Source organism: Rhincodon typus, chromosome 1, assembly GCF_021869965.1.
Source record: "Rhincodon typus isolate 14 chromosome 1, sRhiTyp1.1, whole genome shotgun sequence".
In the NCBI taxonomy this organism is placed as follows: domain Eukaryota; kingdom Metazoa; phylum Chordata; class Chondrichthyes; order Orectolobiformes; family Rhincodontidae; genus Rhincodon; species Rhincodon typus.
This window is the reverse complement of record NC_063332.1, coordinates 28,402,184-28,415,743: the sequence shown is the minus strand read 5'-3', so window position 1 is coordinate 28,415,743 and position 13,560 is coordinate 28,402,184. Positions and strand designations below refer to the sequence as shown.

Sequence of the window (13,560 nt, the reverse complement as noted above, 5' to 3'; positions counted from 1 at the left end):
TTCTTAAATACTTGGGCCAGCCCTTTCCCTTATCCTCTCGTCATTGGCACAGTGCCCTTGCTGCCGGGAGGACAGGTGAGAGAATTGTAAGCTGCTCTGTGGCATGCTCATGCTCATGCAGTGTGTCCCTCAGTCCTACTCTCACTGTCGCTGCTTGTACATCTCTGTCTCTCTAGCCAGTGATCCCCACAGTAAGGAGGATGTGGTCGTCTGAAAGCATCTATTGTATTGTAAGTCTTTCTGATATATGTACTCAGCATGTCATCTTTTCTCCATAGCCAATTTTTTCAGCAAAAACTAAGTGAGTTTTTATTGTGTATCGACAAGGACAATTGAATCTGTGTAAAACCACGCAAAGTCATGAATTCTAACTGTTCCCTGTTAAAGGCGTTGTTCTCAGAAGGGGCCAGCATGCCGAGGATACAAATGCAATAATCAATTTCAGTATGAACTGAAATGCAACAGACAAAAATCACTGTGAGAAGGGTACACTTACATATCTATGGTCAGTATTTTTCCCTTCAGTGAATATCTGCTTGTTCACCTCAATAGCAACATGGGCTGAATTTCACTGTGTGAGTTTATGGGAGCTAAAAAAGCACCGTGTAAGCGTATAGTACTTTTATTAAGCAAGTTCTCAAAGTATTGTATAATTAGCACTCTAAGGCATCGGCAGTTAAGACTTGGCTGCCAACTGGATGATCCAAAGGATACTTGTTATTCATTGCTATATTTAGAGAGCTAGAATGAAGTTTCTTTTTTGTAGTAAGAGATAGTCTATCTATTCAGTGCTTCTTCATATCTGTCAAGCCAAGATTCAAAATCTAGCCTGAGCCTGAACTGTCATCTTTCTCCAATTTCTTTCCTCATGCTCTCTCCGAACTCTTCTTGCAAACGAGATCTGCCTACTATTCTTTTCACCTTAATCATTAAATTTGCTAATGATGTAACTTCCCTTCCCAACCCCCATTCTACTTCATATTGTAGTTGCTTACCTTACCTCCCTTTAAGCATGACTGTCATTAAAAAAAAAGCCTTAATAAATTCAGTTGTTGACTCTGGCCTTGCAAATCACCAATGTATCTTCAATCATCTTTTCCTTTCTAATGTCCTTCAATGTGTTTTTGTCACCCAAGTCTGTACCTAATTTTCTACAACTCTATCTTCTCCAATCAGTCTACCAGTCCTGCCAGAGTGCTGAATTAAAGTCACAAATACCATACAATGTTTCATCTAAATTCATGGGATGTGGGTGTCGCTGGCTAGGTTGGTACTTATTTCTTATCTATAATTGCCCAAAGAGTCAACTATTTTAAATGGCACATGTAGGCCAAACCAGATAAGGATGGCAGATTTCCTTTTCTAAAGGACATCTGGTTCACTGGTTTTACAACAATCGACAGTGCTTACGTGGTTGCTATTAGGCTGGCTCTTCTTTGTTATTGAATTAAAATTTCACCATCTGGCATGGGTGGGATTCCAACCAGTGTTCCCAAAAAATAGCCTAGTGTTCTGGATTACGAGTGTAGTGATACTGTCAGTACGCTTCCGATCCCCTGAAACTATAGGCCATAGTCACCAGCAGCTCAGAACAAAATGGCTACTGTTAGACGTGATTCTGTGAGTTTAGCAGTATTTGCCGAATAATTCTAAGTGCTTTAATAGTTAAATTAACAATTAAGTTATGATAAATAATCACATTTGTAATGTGGCTCATTTATACTTGCTAGAAATGACAAGCAGTTATTTGCAGGGGCACCCTTTTGGCAAACCAATGGAATGTATTCAAGCCTTGTGCTTTGTTTGAATTACCAAAGAGCTCAGGAGCCGATAGTTCCCCTATGTTTCCTACATGATAAAGCCTCAATCAACCAGTGAATCATTGTATTTTTATCCTGTAGTAAAAATTATTGTGATCATTTAAAATTTGCCATTCTAGCATTATCTAAAAAATATAAAATGAGAAGCTTTGGCAACAGAGATAGTAGGAACTGCAGATGCTGGAGAATCTGAGATAACAAGGTGTAGAGCTGGATGAACACAGCAAGCCAAGCAGCATCAGAGGAGCAGGAAGGCTGACGTTTTGGGCTAGGCTGGTACTTATTTCTTGCAACATGTTCCTTTTTACAGCAATATTCGAGTTCAGTACTACCGAGCGCATTTGTAAACTGAACCAGACTTTGCAACCCCTGCATCTTGTTTAAACCTGAGCTCAGCTTCCAACTCCACATTGTTTCCACTACAAGGATTATAAAATGGGTCTGTTTTTACTCGTATCTCAGTTTATTTGCTGCTGAAACTCCTATCCAAATTTTTGTTCCCTTCCCTATTACATCGCTAACTGAACTGCCCTAGTAAGCCTCACAACTTGTACACTCAGTGAACTTTCTTGCCTATTCTAAACCATCCGAAGTCCTACACACTGATTTCCCCGTGCTTGCTGTCATACATTGGTTTGAAGTCTAAGTATCTCTGTTTTACAGTTTTTACCATTTGTTCAAATTCCTCCGTGCCTTACCTTCACAGTTTTACTTGCTCCGGATCTACATCCTTGCAAGAGCTTGACACTTTCTGTAGCCCAACATTGGCAATCACGCCTTCAGCAGTTTAGGCCACAAGCCCAGGAATTTTCTAACTAAACATTTCGGATTTTTCTTCAGTTGCTCCTTTAGCTTCTCAAAACCTATACCTCTATAACCTTATGATATAGGGAGGCCATTAACGAAGTAACTGAAAACTATTGAATCTGGGATACTACCCTGAGGAACTTCTGCAGAGATGTCCTGGAGCTCAGATGATTAATCTCCAACATCCACCTATCAACCTTCTACCAACCAGCAGAGAGTTTTCCCCCTGATTCCCATTGACTGCAGTTTTGCTAGGATTCCTTGATGCCACACTCAGTCAAGTACAGGCTTGATACCATACATTTGGTTGTTTGTTCTCATTGTTAATATGTCTACTCAGCCGCAACATTGTGGACAGCAAATGCAGTTGAATTTCTGTCCAATATTGCTCCATCTTCCATATTGGAAAAAAGGAACATTGCTACATGTTTCCTATGTCTAAAGCATGTTTTAATAGCTTGTTTATTCCATCGAGGTGTCTTATGCCTGTTTGAGATTCCTGCTGTAGGACAGGTTTTTTTTTCCTTTGGCAGCCCACTAAATAAGATTACTCCTTAGGATCCCTTGCTATCAAAAAACTAAGCTTTTAAAATGTACTTGTCTGAATATGTCACTGAATGGTCTCCATTTCTTGTCGAATCACTGGTTAGCGCACAGGAGTAGATAAGCAGGCTGGCTTTATCCCTGATGTCAAGCACATTGGTGCAGTTATTCATCAGAGTCCTCAGCTGCCAACTCAGACAAAATCACCTAACTAGAGACTGAAGCTGATATCTTCTTTGACTGGTAGGCCTTTGTAGCATAAGTTATGAATTGGTCCACTGTGCCTTTAGCTTATTTTGTGAGCAAACCAAAGTACAATTTTACCAAATGCCTATTTAGTATATAAGCAAAGACTAATGAAGCATTAACTTTTATGCTCTTTATTTTATTTGACAGCCTGTTTGATCAGGACATCTGAATTTTATCAGTGGTATCTAACTGGAATGTCAACTGTCCAATGCCAATATTGGTACATCTCTCCTCAGAAGCTGATATCCAAAACTGCAGAACAGACTCTGGCTATAAAGATAGTAAGTTTAATGTAATTTACACTTTCCCTTTACTGCATATTTTGAGACTGTTGAAATTAAATTCAGTTAGAATCCCTACAGTGTGGAAGCAGACCATTCGGTCCATCAAGTACAACCCTCTGAAGAGCATACCATCCTGTCCCTAAAACCCTGCATATTCCATGGCTAATCCACCTAACCTACGCATCCCTGGACACTATGGGCAATTTAGCATGGCCAATCCACCTAATCTGTACATCTTTCGATTGTGGGTGGAAACAGGAGCACCAAGAGGAAACCCATGCAGACGTGGAGACAATGTATAAACTCCACACTGACAGTTGCCCAGAAGTCGAATAAAACCTGGCTCCCTGGTGCTGTGAGGCAGAAATGCTAACCACTGAGCCACCATGCCGCCCCATGATTTAAGTTGGCATGATTGAAATGTGGGAATGCAACTTGAAACTGTTGCAATGTGTTTATGTGACTGAACTGGACTAACAATAAGGTTCAAATACCACCACAATGTCGGAAACTTAAATTCAGTTAACAAGATAAAACTAAAATCTGAAAACATCAACCAGTAATGAGACTATCAATAAAGTCAATCTAGACCATTAATAGCCCTTAAGAAAGGATATCTGAAATGGCCTAGCAATCCACTTAGCTAATCATCACCATTTCAAAGCCAACTAGTGATAATAATAAGTGCCAGATATCTAAATCTCTTATTGAATATTAATACTGGCTGCAGAAATGCCAGGCGATGACCATCGCCAATAACAAACTAATCACCGGTCTTTGACATTCAATGGTATTACCATCACTGAATTCCCCATTATAAACATTGTGGGGTTACTGTTGACCAGAAACTAAATTGGACTAGCCACTATGTGGACTTCAGTAAGGTATTCGACAAGGTTCCACATGGTAGGCTGGTTAGCAAGGTTAGATCACATGGAATATAGGGATAGCTAGCCATATGGATAGAAAATTGGCTCGAAGGTAGGAGACTAAGGGCGGTGGTGGAGGGTTGCTTTTTTGGACTGGAGGCCTGTGACCAAAGGTGTGTTACAAGAATTGATGCTGGGTCCACAACATTTTGTTATTTGTACAAATGATTTGGATGTGAATATAGGAGATATGTTTAGTAAGTTTACAGATGACACTGAAATTAATGATGTAGTGTACAGAAAAGAAGGTCACCTCAGAATGCAACAGGATCTTGATTAGTTGGGCAAATGGGCTGAGGAATAGCAGATGGAGTTTAATTTAGATAAATGTGAGGTGAACATTTTGGAAAGGCAAATCAGGGCAGGACGTATACCCTTAATGGTAAGGTCCTGGGGATTATTGCTAAACAAAGAGACTTGGAGTGCAGGTTCATAGTCCCTTGAAAGCGAAGTAGCAGAAGAAGGCGTTTGGTATGCTTGCCTTTATTGGTAAGTGCATTGAGTATAGGAGTAGGGACGTCATGTTGCAGCTGTACAGGACACTGGTTAGGCCACTTTTAGAATACTGCATGCAGTTCTGGTCTCCCTCCTACAGGAACGATGTTGTGAAACTTGAAAGGGTTCAGAAAAGACTTACAAGGATATTGCCAGGATTGGAGGGTTTAAGCTATAGACAGAGACTGAATAGCTTCGGACTATTTTCCCTGGAGTGTCGGTTGCTGAGGGATGAGAAAATGTCATGTTTAATTTTCATCTCTTCTCCCTCTCAATGTTTTCCTTGGCATGCAATTAAAAGTAAAATTTAATTTAAATTCATGCTTAATTTAAAACTTTTTTATTCGTTTGTGGAATGTGGGCATCACTGACTGGCTGGCATTTAGTCCCTAGTTGCCCTTGAAATTGGTGGTGAGCTGCCTAATTGAGCCGCTGCAGTCCCCTTGCTGTGGGTTGACCCACAATACCATTAGGGAGGGAATTCCAGGATTTTGACCCAGCGACGGTGAAGAAGTGGCATTATATTTCCAAGTCAAGTTGGTAAGTGGCTTGGAGGGGAACTTGCAGGTGGTGATGTTCTCTGTAAATGTTTCCCTTGTCCTTTTAGATGGAAGTGGTTGTGGGTTTGGAACGTGCTTCTGAGGATCTTTGGGGAATTTCTGCAGTACATCTTGTAGAAAGTACATACTGCTGTTCCTGAGTGTTGGTGGTGGAGGGAGTGAATGCCAGTGGATGTAGTGTCAATCAAGCGGGCTCTTTGTCTTGGATGGTGTCAAGCTTCTTGGGTTATTAGAGCTGAACTCATCCAGGCAAATTGGAAGTATTCCATCACACCCGTGACTTATGCCATGACTCGCCACAATATTCCCAGCCTCTGACCTGCTCTTGTAGCCACTGTGTTTATGTATTGAGTCCAGTTGAGTTTCTGGTCAATTGTAATCCCCAATTGTAATGTTGAAAATGGGGGATTCAGTGATGGTAACATCATTGAATGTCAAGGGCTGGCGGTTAGATTGTCTCTTATTGAGACAATGGCTCAAGAAATTATCACACTTACCAAACACAATTATTAAAATGATCAAAATAAAAACCAAAAGAACTGCGGATGATATAAATCAGGAAAAAAACAAAGTTGCTGGAAAAGCTCAGCAGCTCTGGCAGCATCTGTGAAGGAGAAAACAGAGTTAACGTTTCGGGTCCAATGACCCTTCCTCAGAACATTAGAATGATGACACTGGCACAGTAATAAACAAAATAGCTCAACCTACAGTTAATTGATAAAATTGGCCATCTGTACTTCAGTAACAGATTTGGGACAAGCATTTCTGGTCACTCTTGAGTTTTATTGCTAATATTTGATGTCAGAACCAATTTACTTTGTCAATTGATAATCTACTGTAATTAAAGTATCTGTTGGAAATAGAATTCCATAAGGCACTATAATATTTAATATATATAACAATGCCTACTTGAGCTTCAATTAAAATATGCATGGTAGTTAGTGATGAAAGAAAATGATTTATGACAGGACAGTTTGATCTGTTGGAGTGGGAGGTTCTGGTAACTTGCCTTGGTCCCCACCTGTAATACTTTTGAATTGTTCACTTGATGGCAAAAACAGTGGTACAGTATTTGGAAAGAAAGGATTTGTTTAGATATATATGTTGTCTTTCACAGGGCATCTCAAAGCATTTATCAGAAAATTACTTCTGAATTATAGGCAATGTTGTTATGTGGGCAGTCGTGGGTGCCAGTTTGTACACACAATGTCCCAATGCATCATGAAGCCTGGAACCTGATTTTGGGGGCTTTTTAAGGTTTTCCTCCAGTAGATTTTGCCATGGAATATATTTCACATCCAAGTGGGCAGGTGGATTCTCAGTTGAACTCTTAATCTGAAACAAAACGTAGCAATTACTCATAGTAAAATATTAGCCTAGATGGCACATTTTAATCTCTAGAGTGCAATGAGTACAGGAGTTGGGACGTTATGTCACAGCCGTACAAGACATTTGTAAGGCCACATTTGGAGTATTGCGTACAATTCTGGTCATCCTGCTATAGGAAGGATTTTATTGAACTGGAAAGAGTGCAATAAGATTTAGAAGGATGTTACTGAGACTGAAGGTTTGAGTTATAAGAAGAGGCTGGATTGACTGGGACTTTCCCCAGGGAGTGTAGGAGGCTGAGAAGTGATCTTAGAGGTTTACAAAATCATAAGGGGCATAGATAAGGTGAATAGCATTTGGACAGGCAAATGGATAGGAAAGGTATAGCGGGATATAGGCCAAGGGGAACACTTTGGGTCTCACGATCATACTTCTATTTGTTTCAAAATTGTTATCGAAAAGAATAAGCCGTCCCCAAAAGTTAAAGTTTTCAATTGGAGTAAGGCAATTTTTAACGGTATGAGACAAGAACTTGTATGAAACAAGAACTTTCAAAAGTTGTTTGGAGTAGACTATTCGCAGGTAAAAGGACGTCTGACAAGTGGCAGGCGTTCAAGAGTGTGATGATGAGAGTTCAGAGGCATTTTGTTCCTGTTGGGAGTGAGGGGTAAGGCTGGTAAGATTAAGGAACAATGAATGAATAAAGATATTGAGGTTCTAGTGAAGAATAAAAGAGAATCTTTTTTTAGATATGAACAACTTAGTTCAATTGAATCTCCTAATCAATATAAAGAGTGTAGGGGTATTCTTAAGAGAGAAACCAGGAAGGCTAAAAGGGATATGAGATAGCATTGGCAGGTAGGGTTAAGGATAATCCAAAGAGATTTTACAAATACATTAAGAGCAAGAATGTAACTAGAGAAAGGGTTGGGCCTCTTAAAGATCAAGGAGGTTGTGTTTGTGTTAAACCCCAGGAGATGGCAAAGATACTTAATGAATATTTCATGTCAGTTTTTACTCTGGAGAAGGAAATGGAGTCAAGAGAATGCAGAGAAATAAACTTTGATGTTTTAAAAACAGTTCACATTACAGAAGAGCAAGTTTGGGAGGTTTTAGAGAATATAAAGGTGGATAAGTCTCCACGACCTGATCAAATGTATCCCAGAATATTGTGGGAAGTAAGGGAGGAAATTACAAGATCCCTTGCAAAAATATTTGCAACATCTATAACTGAGTGAGCTGCCTGATGACTGCAGGGTGGCTAATGTTGTACCTTTATTTATGAAAGATTGTAAGGAGAATTCAGGGAACTATAGACCTGTGAGTCTTACTTCATCATGGGTAAAGTGTTGGAGATGATTATAAAAGATAGAAGTTATAGATGTTTAGAGAAGCAAAAATTAATGAGGGATAGTCAGCATGGTTTTGTGCGAGGAAATCGTGTCTCACAAACTTGATTATTTTGACGAAGTTACCAAAAAGATTAATGATGGCAGATCAGTAGACATTGTTTATTTGACAAGGTTCCGCATGGTAGACTAATTAGTAAAGTTGGGTCACATGGGATTCAGGGTGAGCTTGCCAAATGGATACAAAATTGGCTTAATGGCAGGAGACAGAGAGTAATGGTGGAGGGTTGCTTTTCGGACTGGAGGCCTGTGACCAGCGGTGTTCCACAGTATTTGGTTCTGGGTCCTCTTTTGTTTGTCATTTATACAAATTATTTGGATGAGAATATAGAAGGCATGGTTAAGAAGTTTGCGGATGACATCAAAATTGGTGGCATCGTAGACAGTGAAGAAGGTTTTCTAAGATTAGAGGGATCTTGATCAAATGGGTCAATGGGCTGAAAAATGGCAGATCGAGTTCAATCATGATAAATGTGAGGTATTGCATTTTGGTACAAAAGACAAGGGTGGGGCTTATACAATTAATGGCAGGGCCTTGGGTAGTGATGTCGAACAGAGGGACCTAGGAGTGCAGGTACATAATTCTTTAAAGTTTGCGGCACATGTAGACAGTATGGTTAAAAAGGCATTTGGCACACTTGCCTTCATTGCTCAGTGCTTTGAGTTTAGGAGTTGGGATGTTATGTTGCAGCTGTACAGGACATTGGTGAGGCCTGTTCTCCTGTGTCCAGTTCTGGTCACCTAGTTACAGGAAGGATATTATCAAGCTGGAGAGGGGTCAGGAGAGACTTACTGGGATGTTGCCGGGTATGGAAAGTTTGAATTATAAGGAAAGGCTGGGACTTTTTTTTTTACTGGAGTGTAGGAGTTTGAAAGGTGACCTGATAGAAGTTTATAAAATAATGAGAGGTATAGATAGAGCTGACGGTAGTTGTCTTTTCCCTAAAACGGGGAATTTCAAGACTAGGGGACACATTTTTAAGGTGAGAAGAGAGAGATTTAATAAAAGACATAAGAGGCAAATTTTTAACACAGAGGGTGGTTAGCGCGTGGAATGAACTTCCTGATGAAGTGGTGGATGCATGTACAGTTACATTTAAAAGACGTTTGAATGGAAATATGAATGGGGAAAGATTTGGAGGGATATGGGACAGGAGCAGGCAGCTGTGACTAGTATAGGTTGGGATTATGTTTGCCATGGACTGGTTGGACCGTTGGTTCTGTTTCTGTGCTTATGACTCTATGACTCCAAATGGGACTAGTTCAGTGGTGGAAATCTGGTCGACACAGACGATTTGGGCTGAAGGGTCTGTTTCTGTACTGTATGACTCTATGACTAGATTGTGGTTTTAGACTAAAGGGCATCAGTGGGAAAGGCTACGAACAAAAAATAAAAGGAGAAAGTAAAAAGAATAGAACAATAATTATGGGTGACTTTAATCTTCATGTTGATTGGGTTAATGAAATTGGAAAGCGTAGCTATGGCAATGAATTCATAGAGTACATTGGGGATAGTTTCCTAGAGCAATATGTCATGGAGCTAAAGCGGGAGCAGACTGTCTCGGATCTGATAATAGTTAATGAGTCAAGGTCAATAAATGACCTCAGAGTAAAAGATCACCTGGGAAGTGGTGATCATAACATGATAGAATTTAATATTCGGTTCAAGAGTGAGAAATGTAGGTCTGAGTGGATAGATCAGCTGGGATGTGATAAGCAAGCAGCAGTAGACATTCATGACTGTCAGCAAAATTACATTCCAGTCAGGAGAAAAAATTCTAAGAAAGGGATCACCCAACCAAGATAGTAAAAGAGAGTATTAAATTGAAAGAAAAGGCATATCAGGAGGCAAAAATTAATGATGGCGCCAAAGACTGTGATAAATTGGGGAGGCAATGGCCTAGTGGTATTATCGCTGGACTGTTAATCCAGAGACCCAGGTAATGTTCTGGGGACCCGGGTTCGAATCCTGCCACGGCAGACGGTGGAATTTGAATTCAATAAGAAATATCTGGAATTAAGAATCAATTGATGACCATGAATCCAATGTCGATTGTCAGGAAAAACCCATCTGGTTCACTAACGTCCTTTAGAGAAGGAAACTACCATACTTACCTGGTCTGGCCTACATCTGACTCCAGACCCACAGCAATGTGGTTGACTCTGAACTGCTCTCTGGGCATTTAGGGATGGGCAATAAATGCTGCCTAGCCAGCGACGCCCTCTTCCCTTAAATGAATAAAGGAAAAAAATTCAGAATCCAGCAAATGAGAACTAAAATGTTAACAGAGACAGAAAAAATAACTACAAGGGCAAACTAACATGGAATATAAAAACTGACAATAAGAATTTCTTTAAATATATAAAGAGGAAGAGAGAGGTCAAAGTGAACATACACCCCTTAAAAAATGAACCTGGGGAGACAATTTTGGGGAACAAGTTAATGGCAGAGAAGTTAAACAGATATTTTGCATCAGTTTTTGTGGTGGAAGTACTTCAAACATCCCATTAATCCTAAAAGATATGGGGGAGGAATTAAGTACCAGTACCATTACCATCACTAAAGAAGTGTGTTAGATAAACTAAGGGGGGCTAAAGGCAGATAAGTCCCCTGGCCCTAAAGGCTTACATCCTAGAATGCTAGAAGAGGTAGCTACAGAGATTATTGATGCTTGGTTGTAATTTTCCAAAACTCATTGGATTCTTGAGAAGTGCCAGAGGATTAGAAAACTGCCAATGTGACACCCCTGTTCAAAAAAGGAGCAAGACAAAAAGTGGGTAAAGATTAGCCTACCATCTGTTGTTGGAATTAATTGTTAAGGAAGTAATCGAAGAACCTTTGGAAAATCATGATCTAATCAAATAGAGTCACCGTGGCTTCATGAAAGGGAAATAGTGTCTGACTAATTTATTAGAATTCTTTGAGAAGTCTCAACCAGGGTAGATAGAAGGAACCAGTAGATGTGTTGTATTTGGACTTCAGGCAAGCTTTTTACAGGTATCTCACAAAGGTTAAGTCATAAGATAAAGAGACTACTGTATTGGAGGTTGTATATTAGCATGGATAGAGAATTAGCTCTAAATGTTGGTAGGCAAACTGTAGGGGATTGAGGCAGATTGGGAGACTGGAGTTGATGTGGACCATGACCAGCCCCTCAAAGCACTTCATGATTAATGAAGTCCAAGCTGTTGGTCAGTAGTCATTAAGGCACACTGCATGTGTTTTCTTGGGTATGGGAATGATGGTGGTCTTCTTGAAGGTGGTGGGGACTTCAGCCTGTAGGAGGGAGAGGTTGAAGATGTCAGTGAATACCTCCGCCAGCTGGTCTGCACAGGATCTGAGTGTTTGGCCAGGGAGACTGTCCAGGCCCATCGCTTTCCTTGGGAAGACTGATCTGACATCTGAAGCAGTGACAGAGGGAACGGGTGTGTCTGGGGCTGTCGGGGCAGGTGTCACCACGCCGGTGGTATTCTGCTCGAATTGAGCTTAGAAAGCATAAGGCACATCAGGGAGGGAAGTGTCATCGTCCACTATCTTACATTTTGTATCCCATAATGTTGTTTAGGCCTTGCATAGATGTGGGGGGGAGTCTGTTTGGTAGGACTGGGCCTCTAACTTGGTCCGGTACTGCCCCTTGGCCTCCCTGATAGCTTTGCGGACGTCGTATCTGGATTTTCTGTATTGGTCCAGGTCACCTGACTTGAATGCTGCACGTAAAGTCTTCAGTAGGGAGTGGATTTCCTGGTTCATCCAAGGTTTACAATTTACCCCCTTTACCTCAAACACAATTAAGGATGTTCAATAAATGCTGGCCTATCCAGCGATGTCCACTCCCGTAAATTAATAAAAGTAAGTTTCTGCTCTGATATTGCTGTTCTGCTCATATAAAAAATGTTGTATTTTTAGTGTGTGTATAAACTATCTCTTTGGTGTCAGAGAAAGTTTGTATTGATGGAAATTGCAGGCCTCAACTCTCAATGACAAGCAGTTACTTCAAAATTGTATTATTTATAGTTGTTTTCAAGTTTTGACAAATCAAAACCCAAGCGCGTTCTAATTTGGAAAAGTGCTTGAGACAATTGCCAGCAAGGTGCTATGATTCTATGATTCAGAGGAATAGCAATGTGTGTGAACAGGAACCAATTGCAGAAATAAACACCGAAAGAACTAAGCTCAAACTTGAGATTTTTTTCTTCTCTGCGCTTACTTTAAATCTCAGATCTCCTTCATTCCATGACCTTATTGGTCAATGCTCTTCACTTACATGTTGACTTTGCACTTATTCACTTGTGTCTAGGCAGATGAGGCAACATGGTGGAATTCAAGATGTATAGTAAATATCCTCAATGGTGAATGTGAATTGAATACAGGGGATCACCGATTTATGAATGTCTGACTTTTGCATGCTTGTACTTAACGAATGCAATCCCATACATAGTTATAATTTTAAAGACCTGACATAACGAAAATTTCCTGTACTTAAGAACAGCTGCTTTCCATTGTCCTGCATTGTGTTCAGACCTGCGTGCAATTTGACTTGTAAATGTACTCCAGAACAGAACCTGTTTGCAACCCGGGAACTGTCTGTAATTGGGAAAAAGTTGGCGATGGAATCATTGAAAACAATAAAAATAACTGGCTAGAGATGTAAATGGTGCCACAGAGACAGACTTCCTATGATACACTGTAATTTCCCTCCCTTCAGAATTTATGATTGCGTAAAAGGCAAATGTTTTTGCTACATTTGCTAGAACTTAGAATTAACTATTTTAAAATGGACTTCTAACTAAGTTATTAAATTGTGTAAAATTATGATTTTATGAAAAACAGCATTGTCGATCTGCCTGCACCAAATGGACTACAGCAGTTCAAGAAAGGAGCTCATCACCGCCTTGTCAAGGGCAATTAGGAATTGGCAATAAATGCTGACCCAGCCAGTGAAGCCACATCTCCTGAGCAAATAAAAAGAGTAAGTCAATTCCAAATTCTTGTATTTAACATGAGCAATTTCTAAATTACATTGATCAGGGGCTTCATTTCTGATAGTAAAATATGACATCTCTGTTTTAGTTCTTGTGACTCTTGAAACTGTGTGATTTTGCAGGTTCTTTTAGGCAGCCACTTGGGCTCTCAG

General features: G+C 40.1%; 1 protein-coding gene across 3 annotated transcripts in view; it reads left to right on the top strand.

Moving 5' to 3' along the window:
- Positions 1–13,560, top strand: part of LOC109914261 (zinc finger and BTB domain-containing protein 7C) — a 188,672-nt gene that overhangs the window by 116,377 nt on the left and 58,735 nt on the right. For 2 of the 3 annotated variants that reach the window (XM_048604239.1, XM_048604246.1), the window contains exons 1-3: positions 84–230; positions 3,567–3,700; positions 13,257–13,395. The gene's annotated coding sequence lies outside the window, so the exon portion shown is untranslated. Of the gene's footprint in view, positions 1–83; positions 231–3,566; positions 3,701–13,256; positions 13,396–13,560 lie in introns of those variants that run through there. The other variant, XM_048604251.1, reaches the window with a different exon arrangement.